General features: G+C 37.3%; 1 long non-coding RNA gene across 1 annotated transcript; it reads right to left on the reverse strand.

Annotated features, from left to right (window-relative positions):
• Positions 1–3319: 3319 nt before the first annotated feature.
• Positions 3320–3997, reverse strand: LOC128919875 (uncharacterized). The gene is made up of 2 exons (XR_008470010.1): positions 3847–3997; positions 3320–3782 (listed from the first exon to the last, which is right to left on the reverse strand). It is a non-coding gene; the product is annotated as an uncharacterized LOC128919875 (long non-coding RNA).
• Positions 3998–4467: the final 470 nt, after the last annotated feature.

The raw sequence follows: 4467 nt of genomic DNA on the forward strand, positions 1-4467 counted from the left end.
ATGGGCAATACTTATCGATTATTTAAAATAATATGGGATAATCTCCAATCATTTCACAATTTCTAACTAAAACTGATGGAGCTTGACGTAAGGAGATTCAATTTGACAAGGGCGGGCATTGCTAATGAAACTGTGATGAATCGAGAGCTTCTGAATATCGTATCGAAGAGGATATAAAATATGAAATCTCTTGGAAGCTTTGAATTGCCATAACTCTGTCTTAAAATACCTCTTATTTACAAATTATATATATATAATAAACAAATACATATACTGTCAAAAGTCATTGTAATAGTTGGAAACCGACTGTCGCCACTTCTGTGCGCAACTCTTTCAATGAACTCCAAAGAAACTGCGGAAATAAAGTACCACACTTCAATGCCTTAGCTGTATGTGACGAAAAAACTCCAAAAGAACGCTTCTTAGTTGCTACTTTATATACTCTTTACTACAAAAATAAAGCGCTGCAACACAAACATATGAAAGCGCATATAAATAAACACACACACACGAGTGCGAGCACGCGCGGGGTATTAAGGACAGCAGCCGTAGTTGAGGCAACAAAATAATAAGTCGCACACTGGCAACTTGTCGAAAACTTAACAGCGGTTGAAAGCGGTTTTCTTTGTATGTTGCGCTTTCGTGAACTTCCTCGGCTTGCCACACACGCTAAGCAGCCTTTAAATGGAGCTGCTAACTGCCGTCGCCGGCGCACTGAGTATGGTGGGAGATGCTGAGTTTGGGTGGTTTTGGGAGATCTGACAGCAGCTGAAGCTAGCAACGGCGATGGCGGCGGCTGCATTGAATCGGACCAAAGCAGACAACAGACAATAAAAATACTAAAGATACGAAGAGGTGGCGACTACAGGGAGTGGTGCTCGTGTTCAAGATGTCGGTGGCGACAGTGTTGAAACATTTGCTGCAGTCAGTCAGTCCGACGGCTTGTTTCCGGCTGTAAAGCACCCGCAATTTCCTGTTATTCAGTTGCTGGTTGGCTGTCGGGCGGGCGGGCGGACGAACGCGCCGACTGTGGTTGCCGTTGTGGGTGCGACTGTTGCAGCAACAGTTTTCAATTTATTTCGCAAGAAGTTGACTACACGAACAGCACACACACACGAATACACGCGCGCTGTTTGTTGTTGTTGGCAGCTAAAGAGACGCAAGTATGCCTTGCCTTGGCGCAGCGGAAGTATGCGTAAGCTCTGCTGCTTTGCTGCTCAGCCAAGCCAAGGTGCGCCTCTGTAGTAGTGCCTTTTATTTTGTTGCGAATTTATATTTTTTAAAGTTTCTTCGGCACTTTTCGTGTACAATGGCTCAAGCGTTGCAGGAAATGCAAGAGAATTTAAGTTTCGCTACCTCATTTGTACTTTTGCCGTTATGTAACTGCGCGCTTGAAGCTTGGAGCTACATATCCTATATATATTTATACGTTTCTGCATTATATATAATTTATTTTATTTTTAGCAAAAGTTACGCTTACGCACTGACTTATGTAACACCTGACAGGTTCCCGTCAACGGATGCAAGAAGTTTGTTAGAGAAATTAGTAGCTTCTTGAAAAGTTGGAAGTTGATGTACTAATTTTTTGTGGCTGAAAGTTCAAATTTTATTTGCCGTTCTTGGCTACGGTGCGTTTGCGAGTCAAGTTTTTAAAGTAATTATTAAAGCCTTATTTGAGTGCTAACTGAAATTACACTTCGATAAAAAGAATATTTTAAATTATATTTTCAGTGGAGCATAACCTTACTTTTCTACTGTATTGTATGCTAGCCCCGTTTGAGCAAAATGCTTACTACTGACTTATGTAGTCATCAACTGCAAGAAGGTTTTCAGCTCACTAGCAGAAAAACTCTGCAGGACACAGGAACATTATTGGTAACGAAACGAGTTGGCAAAAACAGGGGCCTCTCTAGATGAATCCGAGCCAAAACAAATACCATGCCCATTAGGAACTATCTAGAGAGGCTATAAATAAATGTAAAATAACAAAGCAGATTTGTCCAAGATATGATAGGATAAAAATCAAGGACCTATTAAGTAGATCCAGGAAATGTGTATACAGACTTACAGTCACAATAACAGGTCACTGGCCATTTTATGACTACATATGTCGCTCCTGCAAACTAGAAGGGAACAAGGAAACGCTTTTTCACTTACTTTGCGAATGTTCAGCCCTATTACAATCCAGGCATAGAACACTTGGTATTCGCCAGACAATGAATGGATGGCCACAAAAAATATAAAGGAAATAAGCAGTTTCGTCGAGAACACCAATGGTTCGCACACAGAATTGAAACATGATAGTAGTATTACTAAGGTCTCACAATAGTGTAACAAAATGGCGCATCTAATTGAGCCCGAATCTCTGGGCTGCACTACTACCTACCTACTCTTTATACAAAAGTCAAGAAACGATCTAGGGATTACTACGGATCTAATAAAGTTAATATATAAAATCAACTTGAATCTCCTTGTAAGTGTCCCTGTCTCATAAATGACTTTTTCAACATTGCGATCAACTTATTTGATAAAGTTTTTACTGAGTAGACTTTGTTATATATTTCATACTTTTCTAGTCAAGAGCGAAATCTACGAGCACGCCCTTAAATCGATTCAATTTATATGATCGATTAGCAGTGAGAATAGTAGAATGTGAATTATAACTATCTCTCGGAAATTATCTAAACTCGATTTTACCGGACATTTCTTGTTAAAATGCTGTATGCCTATGCCAAGCCCAAAACACAAATCGGTCGATTTTGTAGTGTTAAATTCGCTACGTCCATAAGCTGGGATAAACTCGAGTTAATCGAGTGCTTGACATGATATCTTGGTGCTTAACATGGAGCTTACCATTTTACAAATTGTCCACGAAAAGAGAGTTACAAGAAGCTTATGTGAAAATGGAACATGAGTCACTGGAAAAACATGAACCAATATCTTAAACTCGAGTTTATGACACAATAAACGAAAACTATTTTTTTTTAAGTTTTTCAAAGTTTTTTATCTAAGTACTCTCATTACTCATAATGGCTATGAAAATTTCAAGTTCACGATGTTCTTTGAGTTTTTAATTTTCAAATTTAAGCAAATGCCAAATGCTGTTTTCTTTATATTTAATGATTTTTCGTGGTAAAAAAAAAAACAAGTTATCGTAATTGAATCTTTCATTTGTATTTGTTGTGTATTCCATGATCCCTAAAAATATAATAAACATGACGAAAAACCGCACACAGCGAGTATGTCAATTTATATCGACGTTTGTTTGGCACATTCTCGTAAATATATAAATAATAAAAAAAAATATAAAAAAAAAATATGTACATTTTAAATAAATGCGCGTCTGCAAGCGAACTTCGTTTTTGTGCAACGTCGTCGCGCAGACTCTCTGCTCTGCTGCTGTATTTAGAAATAACACACAATTACTCACACATACACATATACATTTACCCAACCATACATATCTACTTAGTAGACATCCACCAAAAATCATTCTTGAATTTTGTTTAAATTTTTTACCAGCTCGACTTTGATTCCCCACCTCCCTTGCACATCCGCCCCGTCTCCTCCGCTCACACTCGGTTATCACAAATAATTTCTTCAGTTTTTCGTTTGTTTCTTCCTCTTTTTTCGCTTGCATTTCGCTGTTATTTTAGTTTGCAGTTTTTCATGTGGAACTAAACTCACACACACATACACAGTCACATTCAACTGCGTATTTATTCTCCTCTATATTTATTTGCTGGTTATTCCAGTGTTTTTGTCGTCGTGATTGATTGCAGCTTAAATGTTTTCAAGTGATAAATTATTGTCTGACAGCGAAATATAAATCACAGATTAGCTCACTCAAAGAAACAAGCTATGCGCTCGCCGGCAGAGGGGGTGTGGGGCGCTGCACAAATTCGTAAAATTCATACAAAAATTGTGGGAATCTGCGGAAGCAACGAAGCGCGGGGGAGCGTGAACTGTGGCTAAATTCCGAAATTCTTGAATTATTGACAGAGAAATCAATACAATCAGCGTTTGAATGTGTGCAAGATTTGAAATATTTTAAAGTTATGGTTAAGTTCAACTGAGTTCAAGTAAATATTTGTAGCAGTGGTGAATGGTATCTACTTTATGGAGCTTCGATATGGTCAAGATAGGTGAGCTTTGATTCTGTGTTTGTGTGATGCGAGTATATTGAAGTTTAATTCAAAAATTATTATTTTTGATAATCTAGTCCAACCATATTGCATATTCTCTCCTTAAGTAAAATCTTAAAATCTGTACTTTTTGGGTCAATATGACCCAGAGGCACTTTTGTCAAGTTGAATAAATATTTTTTTTTAATTTTTTTTTTTATTTTTAAAGCAATCTAAATTAGAATACTAAGCCAGTTAAGGTAAAATTTCATAGCTTTGAGAGGCTAAGTAATCTTGAGTATATTAATACTAGTTATATTACATATAAAGTTTGATTGGCTAA

Source organism: Zeugodacus cucurbitae, chromosome 2 (assembly GCF_028554725.1).
Source record: "Zeugodacus cucurbitae isolate PBARC_wt_2022May chromosome 2, idZeuCucr1.2, whole genome shotgun sequence".
NCBI lineage: Eukaryota > Metazoa > Arthropoda > Insecta > Diptera > Tephritidae > Zeugodacus > Zeugodacus cucurbitae.